Below are 16,751 nucleotides of genomic sequence, written 5' to 3'. Positions count from 1 at the left end.
AGTTCAGTCATCATAACAGTGCAATTTGCAATTCGTCGTTTGGTCGATTTTAAGCGGAATGAAAAATAGGAGGTATTACTTTTAGAACGTCCCTCTTACGTCACAACAATGAAATGTCTATTGTGGGTATAACTTTATTTATAATTTTTTTTATTCCATTTTCATTCCAAACAAGGCACATTGCCATTTTCATGTAAGGGGCTTCTATCGGGGTCAGTAGATGCAGGGATACTATGTAGGGAGTCGAGCAACAAGATGTCTATTCACATTACACTTTTTGCCATGAGTCACTTCTGCGATCTGTGCAACTACCATCGCCATTATCGAATATAATGGACAGGAGTATAGCGACATTACGTTTGGGGATGATATGTGCTAAACATTTAAAATGGCAGAAAGTGGTGGGTCGTAATTGTTTCACCTTGCAAAACTATTTTAGAAGTGTGGAAATTGGTAAAAGACGAAAAATTAGTGATGAGACGATTTCAATATTTTTTCCCAATTCCGATACAATTTCCAATTCTGATTCTTTATAAATCTCCAACTATTTAGCTATAATGTTATTTTTCCGCGATTATCGTAAAAATACATGTTAAATATGCATATATTTTCTCAAACGTAAAATTACACTTGTGAGGAGTGATCTATAGATATTAGCTTTACTTGTTGTTTAAAATCAATAAATATTTATTTTTTTATTATTACTACTAGCAGTGGAAGATTTTGTTTTAAACAAAATCAAACAAAAAAAATGTTAAAGGAATCGTTTTTGGCACCGGAAATAGGCACAAACTTTTTTTTTTGTAAGCAGAGAAATCATATATAAAAGTAACATATGTGGGAAGATTATTCTAACTCTGGTTTGGTCTTGCGTGAATTTAACTGATTTTGTAAAATATTTTTGAAATTTAAATCTGTATTCTTGTACAATCCAGCGATGGCGAGAGGTCCAGTGATTATGGCAGATGAGGCAAAGTATTGTAGCCCAATTGTCCAGCTTCTGTAGGATCAGTTACCATGCGGACGAGCGTTGTCATCAGAGCAGAATTGATCCTTTCAAAGTGAACAATCTCGGACATATACGTTGGAGCTTCTGGTGCATTTTGTCAATTTGTCGACAGTACTTCTCCGTCGTAATTGTTTCGACCGGATTCAAAAAGCTGTGATGGATGAGACCGGCCGCAGACTACCAAATAATCATCTTAATTAAAAAAAAATTCTGTGTGCAATTTCGGTTTCGGGAAGTGTTATGAAACTTCTCCAGCATCGAACTACTGTGCTCAACGTCGCCGGTTGTTGTAGAGGATTCACTTCTCATCACGCATCACAATCCGCTCGAGAAATGTGTCGTTTTTGTTGCACAGAAGGAGCGTATAGACACCTCAAAACGACGATTTTTTTTATCATCGTTCAATTCATGCGGCACCCATTTAACCAACATTTTTGACTTCCCTATTTACTTTAAATGACGAACAACTATTGAATGTCGACCTCGAGTTCAACAGCAACTTCTCGTGTGATTTTGCGAGGATCGGGTTCAATTAAGGCTTTCAAATATTCGTTATCGACCGAAGTCGGCCGCCGCGACTATCTTCATCTTCGAGGCTCTTGTCACCATTGCGAAATTTCTTGAATCACCGTTGTGTCACACGTTCGTTAGTGGTTCCTTGGCTCAAGAGCATCATTGATATCACAAGATGTCTAGGCAACTTTCCGGCCTAGTTTGAACTGGAACAAGAAAATCGTGCGGATTTGAATTTTGCCCATGCTGTTGAAAATCCGGCAAAAAAATGAATGAAGAGATTGAGGGCGGTAACGAATAACCCGATTTGATAAAGCGAAAACGCTCTTCAAAATGATATATTACCTGGCTATAAATATCAATGAATTAATTCAAAAATCATATATAAAAGTATCTTATGTGAGAAAACAATATTGTTTTGCACCAACCTATATTAATGAGTTCAATATACGATAAAAGAAGAGACACTATTTAAAATCGCCGCAAATTATTTCTTCGTTTGCATATTTTAAGAGTAAACATTAATCAGAAGTGACTTTTCCAGGGCATTCGTCGCCAAGCCCAAATATCATCTGACGTGATATTGTAAAGAAACACAGACGGAATTTGATGAACGACATTACAATTATTATTTTTTAAATTTTTTTGTGAATTAGTCAACTGGACAATTTATTCCTCGCAATATATCAACAGAGAATTGAGTCTATGATAATCTCATATTTAAGCGTATTGTACGACTGGGCAACGCCGGGCATTCAGCTAGTATCTCTCTCCCTCTCTCTCTCTCTCTCTCTCTCTCTCTCTCTCTCTCTCTCTCTCTCTATCTCTCTCTCTCTCTCTATATATATATATATATATATGTGTGTGTGTGTGTGTGTGTGTGTGTGTGTGTGTGTGGATAGATAGATAGATAGAAAGATAGATAGATTTATGTTTCAGATGCAGAAATAGAATGTCTTTATGGTTAGATAAGCATATAAGTCAAGATGTAATATTGATACCAAATGGGGATAGATCGATAGATAGGTAGATAGATAGTCCGAATGATCCAAACGGCAAGAACGTTCAATAATAGACGCGTTTGACCTTTAAAGTCTGCCAGAGTATAACAGTATATATAAAAGGTCACAGAAATTTATTATTTTTGTGGAAACAATGGAAGAATTGCCTTATTGTTGTAGCATTAGCATTTCAAAGATTTCACAGCAGAAATGACTCGGGGTTTCAATGGGGTCTAAGTAACAGCAAGTGACCGCAAATGCTGAAGCACTCTCTTTGCTGTATTAACCAACAATTTGAGTGAGTTTTTTGTTTGTTTGTTTTTTACCTAGAATCAATGTTATTTCTTCAGATTACTATCTCTTGATATTTATATTCAGACCAAATTTCGGCTAATTCGCACTCCGGTCTTCTTTAAGTGAACTATTCATTTGAGGTATTTTCTTTCTCATTTTTAAATTTAATTTTTTTGTGAACATATGATGGAATGAAAGTGTACTGGAAAAAAAAAACAAAAAACAAAAGGAGCTTTTTGCCACTCGCGTTTTAACAATTACAATCAGTCCGCCTTCTAGTAGTAGTAGTAGTAGTAGTAGTAGTAGTAAAAATAATAATAAGAAGAAGTAGAAAAGAAGAATAGAATCGCAAAATTGTAAATTAACTAGCCCCCGCCCCCATAAAAAATGGTAGCGTCGGCATAGATCGGCGCCACACCAAATACTCGTGAAAGGTCAAGGAGAATGGAAAGACTAAGGAGAGAAAACACTACGCAGACCTCTAGTAGATGATTGCAAAGAAGACTGCGACCTTGGGGAAACTTTTTGCTACTCAAATTCTAACGAGAAATCAATATCAAGCTGCTCTTTCGATGACACAAAGAAGGTGAAGACTATTGGAAATCTACGGAAACTTGTTACCCCCCCCAGACTCCAGAGAACACCACTGATTATTGTTAGTAAGTAATCTCTGGTGATGCCCTATATGAGAACTCCAGGTGGGTACAAATAATAATAACAAAATACGAAGCGTGAGAAGATAGAGGCACAAATTTACCAAGTAAAAACAAATTAGGATTTTTGAAAAAAAACAACAACTTAAAAACCAGTTTTACCAAAACGTAAACGAGTGAAGGACAAAAAGCAAGAGAAACAAAACAGTTCTGTCACATTACATAAGAAAAAGTGATAAGACCGTGATAGAAATGCCGAGTAGTTGAAAAAAGACGAATAGTTGAAGAAAGATGTTCAGCAAATTAACGAAGGAACAAAAATTAAAGACGTCTTTAAGAAAAATAGCAAATTTGAAACCAACTAGACACAACCGAATACGTAGATACTGTTAGTAAACTTCACAAAACATAAGAAGATGTAAATCTATTCGTGAAGCAGACATATCAGAGATCAATAAATAAAAGTACATATTGATTTTTTAAAAAATAACTGCAAGGGAACGATCGCAAACGATAAGTTAGTAACGTGTCTACTAACCATGTGAAAAAATCTGAAAGTCACAAATGAGTGAATAAATCTGAAAATCCCTTAATAACACTTAACTACCCCCCAAATACAGGAGAGATGCCCTGAAGCGAATACTATCAATCTAGTATATATGAAAAAATGCTTAAAAGGAATATTATAAAAGGAATAAAAAGCTCCCGACAAAATATTAAAGAAAACCGTATCTCTAGTAGGATAATCTTTCATAAACTGAACAAAAGAAAACTTAAAAGCCCGAGACAAGCATGACCCAGAAATGTAGAATCTGTGAACAAAGAGACGAAATGGTAAAGTACATAATTAGAAAATTCCAATATTTGAGATTTGTACTGAATTTAATCCATAGTTATTAAATACTGAGTAAGAGTCTTTAAATTTTATTTTTTTTCTTAAAACCCCTTAAGCTTAAGCCTTAAATGTTAGACATTTTCTAAAATCAAAATCATGTTATATATTATGATTGGTGACACAAGGTTTAGTATTGTGATATTTTTATTTAATTTACATAAATTATGCATAAATGATCTACTGATCAAATTAATATTACCCGTCTTGAAACGGGTATTCTTCTAGTGTATGATGTTAGATTCTATTCGTGTTTAGAAATGTTTTAAGACGAATTCCTCCTTTTCTGAAAAAAGTAAACTTCATAAATTCCTAATATTCATTGAATAAAAGATTTGCTATTGACCCCAAAATGTTTTGTTCCAACAACTTGATCTCGCCGGTTAACTAATAAAGATCATAGTGTCTGTTGCCATGTTTTTCCGCGTCTCTTCTGGCGTTTCACAATATGGCGGGAATGTTAAAAAGAAGTGATATTTTTTTAAAGGCGCTGACTGATGTAGGGGCTTTTATCCTCCACTTCACCTGCCAACAGACATGCAGCGGTAGGAGGCATTACATACCATCGACACACGACGAAAAGTCTATCAACAAGCTCATGTATATTCATGAAATCATTTACGTAAACAGCAACACATCAAAACGTTGTTGAATCATTAAAGGCGTATAGAATATAACAAAAACAGATTTGTTTTATAAAATACGTCCATGCAAGCTGTGCGTAAAACGGTGGAAAATGATTCCAATTTAAGTGTGACAGACAAACGAAAATGCTATTTTAACCTCAAGTGTGACAAAACAACAAAAATGTTATTTAAGATATAAACATTTTTATTCATAACATAAACGGGACAGACCGAATAAAAGCCAATAAAACCTTATTTTGTACTTAAGCGTGACAAAACTATCCCAAAATGTAGCCTTTTACATCGTAAGTGCCAATATGCCTTGTTTGGGTCGAATAAGAGTTAAAAAAATAAAATAAAATAAAACGGGGGTGTAATTTTTAAACTCACACAAGCAAAACTAACACTTTGTTAAAGAACAACAGTAAAAGTAATTTTTCATTCATATTCCTTTATGTTCGTTTTGCCAAACTGTCAAATTTGAGATGTGTTTTTGTTGCATCCTGCATTACACTCCTACATTATATGTACTGAAAAGCCATGATCGTTTTGTTAAAACCAATTGTAACCACAAGATAACCTAATTCTAGGCTTTTGGTGATAATTTACGATACAATTCGTAGCCAAATGTAAAAATTAATAAATAATTTACAAAAGTTCTTTGTGATAATCTGAAATGTTATTATAATCGATAAGTAATCACATCAAATATTGCGGACTATAGAATCGGCGGTGCGAAGTTCAAATCCTCGCGGATCTATTATAGTCATTTATGTACTAATACTGTTGGGAAAGGGAGAAACTTGCTATTTCGCAGATGCTGTGTATTAAATAACAGCTTGTGTTCTATGAATGGTACATAAATACCAATGCATGGACGCATCTAAACAGGTGTTGTTTGATTAAATTCGAAAAGGCAGATTTCGTCAACCTATATTACGGCATATAAACCGATTTTATTTAGTTATTTAACGTCGACATGCAGTACCTATTTTCAACGAATTATTGTATACGATTTAAAGAAATACATGCTATTATATTACCTTGAAGGGTAGAATTGCGTTGTAATACCTTTTCACATAGTATTAATACATAATCACTGTAGAACCAATACGGATTTAAACATGGATAAGTTAATTCCATAGCATCCATTAGATCATTCACATCAATTCGCCGACAAAATAACAGATTTGGCTAATTAATCATTTATATACATAAAACGCTATAGTTATTCCTGACAATACTTATATTCATCACAACTCGTATCCAGAAAATGAATCTGGCAGCTCGACTGCGACACTGACTTCCAGAAAGAAAGAAATAAATAATAAAACTGACAAAAGAAAGTCTCGTCGAACAGTTGCAGACGTTTCTCTGTTTTCCTTCCTTGATGATGAGATTCTACTCTCGAAAATGTGGGATATCAACACCTACCATCTTGTACGACACAGTATGTTGGTAAATAAAAGCCATATAATTGAAAATTATTGAAAATTTATTTTAATATTGTCATTATTCTTTTATATACTAGCTTGTGTCCACGGTGTTTCCCAAGAATTGCATTGTCATAGCCTTCAAGCACATCGCCTTTCATACTACGCACAATGCTTCAAGCATACTACAACATCCTTTTCAAATTTGGCTAAGTTTTAAAGATTTGATCCATTGTTGACCTCGAAACACGATGATGGTATTTGAATAGTTTGTAAAAATGTATTATGTCTCGGCATTCAATAAAATGAAATGAGTTGATATGTTGTGAAATGAACAAACCAAACAAATAAAAAATACTGAGACCAGAGATTAAAGATATTCGAGTGTTACTCATCCACTTAAAATTTAGCGCCTTTATTATCACGAATGTATCAGCAAATGAGTTTGTAATGATTACTATTCGGTATATAGAAGGATCGTTCCAAAAATAAAGCCTCCTATTTTTTAACTAAAAAAAAAATGAAGAACTACGAAGAAGGAACGGTACCATTAAAACAAGTGATTTTTCATGGCCCAGAATCTATTTTCCTACATAGTAACCACTATTCTCAATACACGTTTGCCAGGAATTCAATGACGTATCACTGCTTCTGACGTACACCCATGATAAGGGTTGTCTCCTTAGAGTCAATATTTGCAAAATAGATGAAACTTTCAGGTCCTGAATGCATAAGTTTGGTCATCATAACAATGCATACTTTGTTCGGGTAGAATAAAAATAGGCGGTATTATTTTTGAAACTATACTTGTAGAAACTACTAATTCGGCGTAATCACATTGACACACTAGTTCCCCGAAGTTAAGCAATGTTGAGCCTGGTCATTACTAAAATGGGTGACCAATTTGAGAATTTCAGGAGCTGTTGTAGGAAGACGTTGACATCCCCTGCAAGAGTTGCCAAAAACCTAACGACGTCATCTTCCCTGACTGGGGGCCGCTTGCGAATTTCATACTCCCATGGAACTTCCTCCAACGGAGGAAGCCGGTTAAACCCAAATAGGGTTAGTGCCGTTTCACACACACACACACACACGCGCGCGCGCACTACTAATTTAAACGGAATCACATTAACGTTTACACGAAGTATTGTGTTTGTACATTAAATAATCTGAAAATCATATGCTTTAATATAGACAAGACAAATGAAACCGAACACAATTTCAAATAAAACGAATTCTACAAGCAGTAATAGAAGTCAAGTATTTGTATTGGTAAAACAATTTATATTAAACGCCTTGTTGTCTATTGACAGACTTATAAAAATTCCTTTCTTACGTATCTTTTGTTTTTGTTTGAAGGTATTAATTATTGTATGATTCTAACGCTTGCATGTGCTAGTAACAGGTGTGCATGTTTGGCTTAATGGATCATCTCGCAGACAATGAGATCGGCCATGCTGCCCTTCCTTCTCATTTTGAGCACCTTCATTTGTGATAAAATACCAACGAGTCAATACAGGTTACTTTTTCTCTAATCCAAAGTTCCTCCTTTTGGGGAAGATGTATTTTCCTTACGCTATTACAAACTGGGATTGTGTCACACAGCCCTCTCGGGGAGGTAGGTAAATAAATAGGAAATAGGTTGACCGTTAAAGAAAGATCGTCATATCGTATGAATCCGATGATTCTATTGTTGGCATAGGTTTTCCCGATATTTTCCATGTCAGAATTATTGCTAGAAAGGCATCGGAGAGACCACGTGAAGGTTGCTAACATCCTAAGTGAAAATGATTTTGTAAAACGAACTTGAAACGCTCATGTCGTCAGTCTTTGCCGTTAAGCACTTAACAATCGTCACCTGCTGTTAAGAAAGATATGCCTATTGCCTAACTGATGTATCATTTTTATCATTAAATTAATAATCTTTTATAGTTAAATTAATAACATGCGTCCATAAAACGTATATAATGAATCGCTTAAATACGAATGAGTATTGTGTAAATAATCTAAAAATGGGTTGATACGCCGTAAACCAAACAGACCACAATGACTTTTGTAAAGCTTGTTTCTAGTGTCGTTAAACTTGAAATTATACGTGTAGACGTAATTCGTTTCTTGTTTTACCGCTTCTAATGTTTACATTTGTTGGCGAAATTTACCGTGTGATCACACGGCGGTTTCCCTTACGGTGATAATGTCACTCGAAATTTCCACTTGAGTCGCCCCAACTTTTACGACTATCATCGTAGCAGCAGTTGTTTTATTATATTTTATCGTTTTCATTTATTTTTATCGCTTGCAGCAGCAGCAATAGCAGCAGAAACTTAAAACAGAAGAAGCAGCAGTAGCAGCAGTGTGAGGTGGCGATCACACATACCACCACAAGAGCCGCGACTAGCAGAACTTCTGTCTCATTATCCATCGAGCAAAATAGCAGTCTCCTCGTCCCGCCTTTCATTCTTCATTTCCACCTCCTTCCTTACTCTCTCTCTCTCTCTCTCTCTCTTTCTCTCTTTACATATATATCTATATATCCTTCTATCTACCTATCGTTTTCACTGTTGTTTCTGCTATTATTTACTGTTGTTGTTGCTGCTGCTCTAATACAACGTAAACCGTTTTTAGCTTCACGACTTTTTTTTATGGGACACACCTGGCCGCTAAGTCCGTGACTTCTATTTCTATTGTTTTGCATACCTGGATTCACAAAGTGAGAGCGATAATCATCTATATAGAGGTATATATATATATATATATATATATATATATATATATATATATATATATATATATATATATATATAAATACATATTTTCCTATATATATTTATACCGTGTTTTAATTTGTTGTATTGATTTTGGATAACTTTTATTAAAAAAAGAAAAAAAAGTCTTAAGGTGTTGACTGACCACATCGCGCCGCCCACTCTAACAGGATGTAAGCGCTCAGTTCAAGAGGAAAAGAACTACCAACAACGATTAAGAAAACGGTAAGACAGTTCCTCCTTTCACACAATCGGGGTACGCGTTTCCAAGCGCGTCTCGACTCCTCTTCATTCCACATCCCCTTATCCACGCACACACCTTGCGCTCCCAACTCTGCTTATTTGTGGTTTCTCTTTTAACACCAATTTCGTTTTATGCAACCCGATTAAAAATGCTAAAATGCCAAATAGTTTTTTCCTCATTTTTTAGATACACCAAAACATGTTTATAAAATTTCTGATCATCGAGCATTATAGTTGTCAAGCTTAAGTTTGAAATAACATTTCGTTTATCTTTGACGCTTAAGTTTAAAATAGTATTATCTTTGATCTATAGCCGCTACGTTTAAAATAGTATTATCTTTGATCTATAACCGCTACGTTTAAAATAGTATTATTTGATCTATAACCGCTACGTTTAAAATGGCACTATCTTTGATCTGTCACACTTAAGTTTGAAATATCATCTTCTTTCGTCCGTCACCCTTAAATGTAAAGTAGCATTGTTTTTATTTAGTCACGGTAAAGTTTGAAAAACATTATCTCTTGTCTGACACCACTAAGTTTGTAATAGCATTATTTTGGTCTGTCATCACTGAGTTCAAAATAGCATTATCTTTTCTGTCACCGATAAGTTTAAAATATTACTTCATTTTGTCTGTCATCACTAAGTTTGAAATAGGATTCTATTTAATTTGTCACACTTAAGTTTGAAATAGAATTCTAAGTGGTCTGCCACCACTTCGTTTAAAATAACATTATTTTTTGTCTGTTATGGCTCAGTTTAAAATAACATTATCTCTGGTCTGTCGCCGCTAAGTTTGAAATAACATTATTTTTGGCCCCTCATGGTTAAGTTTGAAATAGCGTTATATATTGTCTATGATGCATAACTTTCAAATAGCAATAACTTTGGTTTGTCACACTTAAGTTTCAAATAACATTGTTTTCTGTTTGCCACACTTAAGTTTGAAATAGCATTTTGTATATCTCCCACGGTTAAGATTTAAATATAATCTTTGGTCTATGACGCTTAAATTATAAATAGCATTCTACTTGGTCAGTCAACGTTGACTTTGAAATAGCATTCTCTTTGGTATGTCAGGCTTAGGTTTCAAATAACATTCTCTTTGACCTGTCACAGTTTAGCTTGAACTAGCATTCTTATTCGTATGTCATGCTTAAGTTTGAAATAGAATGTTTCTTAAAGCTTACAATGACTTTGTCTGTCACGCTTTAGTTTGAAATAATACTTTATTTAGTCTGTCACACTTACGTTTAAATACGAACTTTTGCCACGCATGAGTTGAAAAAAGCATTATTTTAGCCATCTCACACTTAATATATTCGTTCACACATCCATCACGCTTAAGTTCGAATATAATTTCTATTGTTAAACGTGCAAGTTTTAAGAACACTCAAATGTTGTTGTGTATGTTTTATTTTCTCCTCTATTGAATTCGAGATGTGCAAGTGATTTTAACTTCAAATAATATTACCTTTGGAAAGAGTAACGTTTTATAAATAGTAACATTTTCAGTCTTGTTTTTTTTTTTTTTGTTGTTTTTTTTGTTTGCTTGTTTTTTTGGGTTTTTTTTTTTTCAAAAGATTTGTAAAATTCACAAGAATTGGAACTATTGGCAAACAGCAGACAACATGATGAACGAGAAAAAAATGCAACTTGGGAGACCAAAAAAAAAAAAGGCTATTTTTGACAGTGTGAAAAAAAACTGATCGCCTACTGGACGCAGCCTCTTATAGATATGCTTAACTGCATAAAATAGCAATATTTAATCCCGCTAACTTTTATTTCTAAAAACACATGACAAAATTCGCGTATTTGAATTATAAGTCAAATAGTTGTTTCAGCGCATCTCAACAAGAGTTTTTCTTTTTTTATGAATCATTTTTTAATGAACTTTTACTTATGACTTATCACTTCTTAAGGATTAAATCCATTCGAGGATAGGAGCTAATGCGATAGATAGATTGTCAATTGAATATAACGAGAGGATTAAACGATGAATAAAATTAACAAAATGTGATTATTTGTAGGGGCAATTTATTAAAAATGTTATTTGATTTGAAGAAGATTATATTGTATCCCGAAAGGATGAAAACCTGCGTTAACGTGTTAATGGGTGTGAAAGTCTGAGAAAGAAACTCTGGTATAAGGTGTTTAAGAAAATAGAATCAAAAGTTGTTGTTTTTTCTATTTGCACAATGTGAATTTTGCATTTTCGACGACAAGATTCATAAACTTCACAAAAATAGAAAAAGTGAAGTTGATTTAAATATATGAAATTTAAAAGCGTTTTATTTTTGGAAATCAAATATCGCTTAAACAATTCTTAATGTTTGTATTTATTTAGGGTGAGAGCTTAATATTATTTCTCCATGATGAATAATATCATGAGAGGATTGAAAATGATGAATGGCATTAACCAAATAATATGTATTATTGAATTATTTGAACCACTGTCTCTTCTTAAATGTTATTCGGACAACGTTTCAAACGATGAAGCTCCGACCTTCTTCAGGAGTATCTTCTCGAACTCGGGAAACTTTCTGTTGAACTCAGAAGTCTTTCTGTCGAATGAAGGAATATATATATATATATATATATATATATATATATATATATTTCTGTTAAGTTACATTATTGTTTCCTACAACAGTATTGAGCACTTTCTTCAGTTTTTATTAATTACCATTTCTACTATATATATATATATATATATATATATATATATATATATATATATAATGTTTGAACATTGTTAATTCACATATCCACCTTATCAGCAACCGTACAGCGTAACGGTTGCGAGCGCCGATTGTCATTTAGGCGGTCGAGTTTTAAACCTGGCTTGAAGTAGTTGCTAGTCTAGCTTCATCGATGAGTTGTGATACAGCGAAACAGTTCTGTGTGGATTACTATATATATATATATATATATATATATATATATATATACTCATGCACATGTGTATATGAGTATATGAATGATTATACAATAACTTGCTTGCATATCAGCATTGCTTCCAACAAAGCATTCATCACTTTTCTAAGACTTTCACATCTTTTGAACTCGTTACCACAGTATTGCTTTCTTGCTACATACAATATGATCATCTTTAAATCCATTATCAACAAACACCGTAATAATAAACAGTCTTCATAAATAATCAAATTTTATTCACTCCATTCATCGCTTCAATCCCTTCATTATATATATATATATATATATATATATATATATATATATATATATATGTAATAATAAACAGTGAAACAGTGATGTATAGTGATATGTAGTAAAATTGTACATTTAAAACAAGAATAATTTTAAGGCACCCAAAATCCATACAAGCATTGTCCGCAAGAATAAAGTACTTGGTAAATTTAAGTTGTAAGTGACATTCTTATGGAGGTTGAAAGTTTACCCTTCATTGTGGACGATATTAAGAATACAATAGCGAATTACTTTAGACTTCTGCCCGGTCATGGCTAACGGAATCCAAGCATGTCATTATCGGTTCTTTTCGGAATTCTGTGGAGATTCATAAAATGCACCTGAAGAAGGTCAGAGGTTATATCGACCGAAAACATTATGTGAATAACACAATATGAGAACAGTAGTCTGAATAAACTATCAATTTGCATCTCAAGATTCAGAAACAAAATAATAAACCATTTTCCTATGGCCGTCTGATGACTATATTTCTACCTTTATTGGCTAAAACCTTTTACTCACAAAAGAGACGTTTCTAGTCTTTCTATATTCAGTCATTATTTTCATGGTAGGCGCTCGACCGAGTCCCAATCTCTTGCCCCCATCCTTTAGTTATAATATAAGAGCAAAAACTCGTTCAGCTAGAACCACTGTAAATATTTCTTTTTTCTTCCTCTGTTTTCCTAAAACTAAACAAAACTTCCTTGAACATTTTTTCTAAGAAATCCGCATCTGTGGAATTACATTATACGTAGTTGCTTCTCAGTTGACTATAGCATGGTCGTTTTCAAGTCTAATATTAACAAATTCTTGTCGAGTTGTCCTCTTAAACAATTACATTCTGACCATTTCACCCATCGTCTCAAATACTCTCTAGGTGTTCTTCATCGTCAGCTAATCATATCACTAACTCGTATCTTCATGCAACATCCGGGCATTGACAAGCGGTGACACATTAGCATAACAAGTGTATACTCCACTCTCCTTCACGTATATTGTTCATTGTCTTCACGCAATTCATGAATGCTCGTTCATAAAAAATTTAAATAAATATCAAAATAACCTGTTTATTGAGTTTTCGTACGCAATAAAGTTTGCCGTTTGCAACTAATCGACCACAATCATTTTTACACACGGTAAAATCATCAACATAATTAAACGATGAACTTGAAGAAGACCGATGAGCACACCGGCCGAGTGAGAAATTGCTCTGTCACAAATCATTTTCTTTAGTTTGCCACACTAAAAATTGAAATAGAAGTTTCTTTGGTCAATAACGCTTAAATTTGAAATAACATTTTCCTTGGTCTGCGATTCGAAAGTGGGAAAGAATATCCATTTGTCAAAGTTTTAAATAGTGTTTCTTTGGTTGGTCACGCTTATGTTTGAAATAGCACATCATTGAGTTTGTCATACTTAAGTTTGAAATAGACTACATTTACTTAGTCACACTTAAGTTTGAAATAGAATGTTCTTTGTTGGTCACGCTTAGGTTTGAAATAGCATGTTCTTTGGTTGTCACACTTATGCTTTAAATTATGGTTATTTACGCTTAAGTTTTAAATAACATGTTCTTTGGTTGGTCACGCTTAAGTTTGAAATAACATGTTTTTTGGTTGGTCACGCTTAAGTTTGAAATAACTCATTATTTAGTTAGTCACACTGAGGTTTGAAATAGTACATGCTTTGATTATTCACGCTTACATTTTATATAGTTCATCGTTTGGTTAGCCACGCTTAAGTTTGAAATTACACATCCTTGAGTAGTCTCACTTAAAGCTAACTATACAACCTAAGATTATAATAGCTCATTATGAAAAAAATAAAATATTACCGTACGTGTATAACATATAACTGATGAAGAAACGAAAGCTGGGACGGATATACAGGGGAGATAAAGCAAGCAGAAAATAAACTAATTTTTTATTTTAATTTTTTTATATTTTTGAATTAACTATCTTTGCAAACTCATTTTTTCTTGATTGCAAAAAATCTAACCCAAACTCAATAGTTACCTAAACTTATATATGTACAACTAATATATATATAAGAGTTGCCACTTAAAGTAAAGCATTACTCTTCGTTAAAAGAATTGAGCTGTCTAAGCAGCATAATATAAACAAACATAAAAATGATAAATGCCATCATTTCGTAGCAAGCGTAATATCCTGACTGCTGAGTTAACAGTCGGTTCTCGGGAATAGCCATGATACGGCGAAATAGTTGTTTGTGGATGACTATAAAACTACACACAAACAGACACACACATATACACACATGTATATGTGTGTGTGCATGCGTGTTTGTGTATGTATGAACGTGTGTTCGATATTTAAGGATGCGACTAGTTGATATAAATAGAATATAGTCATTGCCTCATACACTATTTTTGCTTAATAAACACAAGCAAGGTCGGCCCTCAGTAGTGCAGTTCATGTTTTAGTTCTCTTGCGGTAAATGTTATGCAATATTAATAATGTTTAAATATGCAAATGTTATAATAATGCATTTATTTCAATCTATATAAATAAAACAGCAGATTATGAATGTGTGTCTGTCTGTGTGTAAATATTCAATCGCTAAACTCTTAAATTACTTGTCAGATAAAATTGAAATTAACAGAAAATAGTAATCATGTGCCAAGTGTGGTTTATAACGAATAAATCTTTGTTTGGATGGAGGAATAACGCGTACAGAAGTAATTTTTATTAATTTGCGAATGCATAAACTAATTATAGTTTAAAGTAGTTTAATTATAACGTTCGTATCTATCTGTCAGGTGAACTCAAATGGGAGCGAACGCGCCTGAAGCGTCAAATGCTTCTGTTTCGATTCTAAATTAAAAGTATATGTTAGTATGCACACACACATACATATATATATGTGTGTGTGTGTGTGTGTGTGTGTGTGTGTGTGTGTGTGTGTGTGTGTGCGGCATTATCCTATTGACACACCGTTTCCTTTAGATTACCGAAATTACTTGAATTTAGTCAGTAATATAATAGATTGTCATTTCAGAAAACAGGTGCCCTTTACTCTTCTGCAGTTTCCAGTCGCCCTGGATTTCTTGCCACTTGAATTAAGCGGTGCCGACTCGACAGGAATGGTAATACATTGCGTAACCCTTGCCCCATAATTTCATCTGCAGGTATCCTTAAGATATATATCCATAGTTTATAAGGACTGAACCTATTTTCTTAGAAGGGTGGTAAGACTCGAAACTATATATATATATATATATATATATATATATATATATATATATATATATATATATATTAGCTTCTGGGTTTGTCCTTTACTCCTGATCTGAAATAGAACACGTACATCAAGTCTGTTGCCAAGGTCGCTGGAAAGATGGTGGGATCCTTCTACCGTTCCAGAAGATATCTCACTGCTGATACAATTCTCTATCTATATAAAAGCCAAGTACGTCCAAGGATGGAATACTGCTGCAATATCTGGGCAGGAGCTGCTAAAAACAGCCTACCCTGCCTTGACAAAGTACAAAATAGACTTCGTGGTTTAGTGGGGAATGCCCTTTTCTCTACCCTGCAACCTCTCTCCCACAGAAGAGACGTTGCGAGCCTATCCTTGTTTTATCGTCATTTTCATGGCAGGTGCTCGTCTGAACTCTAATCTCACGATAAACATCCGTCTAGCTGAATCCACTGTGAAAAATTTCCCCCACTCTTTATCTGTGCCTAAATCAAAACGTGGATTCCATGAACAAAGCTTCTTTCTTAGAACTGCACGCCTGCGGAACTCTGTTTCATCTGCTTGCTTCCCACCTGACTACAACTTGGGTGTCTTCAAGTCCAACGTTAACAAATTCTTGATGAACCGCCCCCTTAAGTAAACACTTAATCAAATCTCCACACTAACGTACTGTACTTACAATAACCCTTATCCCTGAGTGGTTTCCGGGCCTTGATAAGTGGTGACCGCCGTGTAAAAAACAAAAAGCAGGCTGCCCGGCATTGCCCGGTAGTAAAATACGCTTAAATATGATGTTTTGTTTAATGCCGATTTCGTATTTATTATTATATTATATTGGACCCGATATATAGTCACTATTTATAATGTCTCCCCACGGGACAGAGTTAGACAC

At 33.9% G+C, this 16,751-nt stretch overlaps 1 protein-coding gene across 1 annotated transcript in view; it reads left to right on the top strand.

The window, feature by feature from the left end:
• The first annotated feature begins 8,738 nt into the window (after positions 1-8,738).
• LOC145290093 (uncharacterized) overlaps positions 8,739-16,751 on the top strand; it is a 198,305-nt gene continuing 190,292 nt past the window's right edge. The window contains exon 1 of the mRNA XM_080136458.1: positions 8,739-9,411. The gene's annotated coding sequence lies outside the window, so the exon portion shown is untranslated. The remainder of the gene's footprint in view (positions 9,412-16,751) is intronic.

The sequence above is a fragment of the Euprymna scolopes genome, chromosome 2, assembly GCF_053919585.1.
Source record: "Euprymna scolopes isolate OS-2025 chromosome 2, ASM5391958v1, whole genome shotgun sequence".
NCBI classification, from domain to species: domain Eukaryota; kingdom Metazoa; phylum Mollusca; class Cephalopoda; order Sepiida; family Sepiolidae; genus Euprymna; species Euprymna scolopes.
The sequence above is the reverse complement of the archived record's forward strand: the minus strand, read 5'-3'. Positions and strand labels throughout refer to the sequence as shown.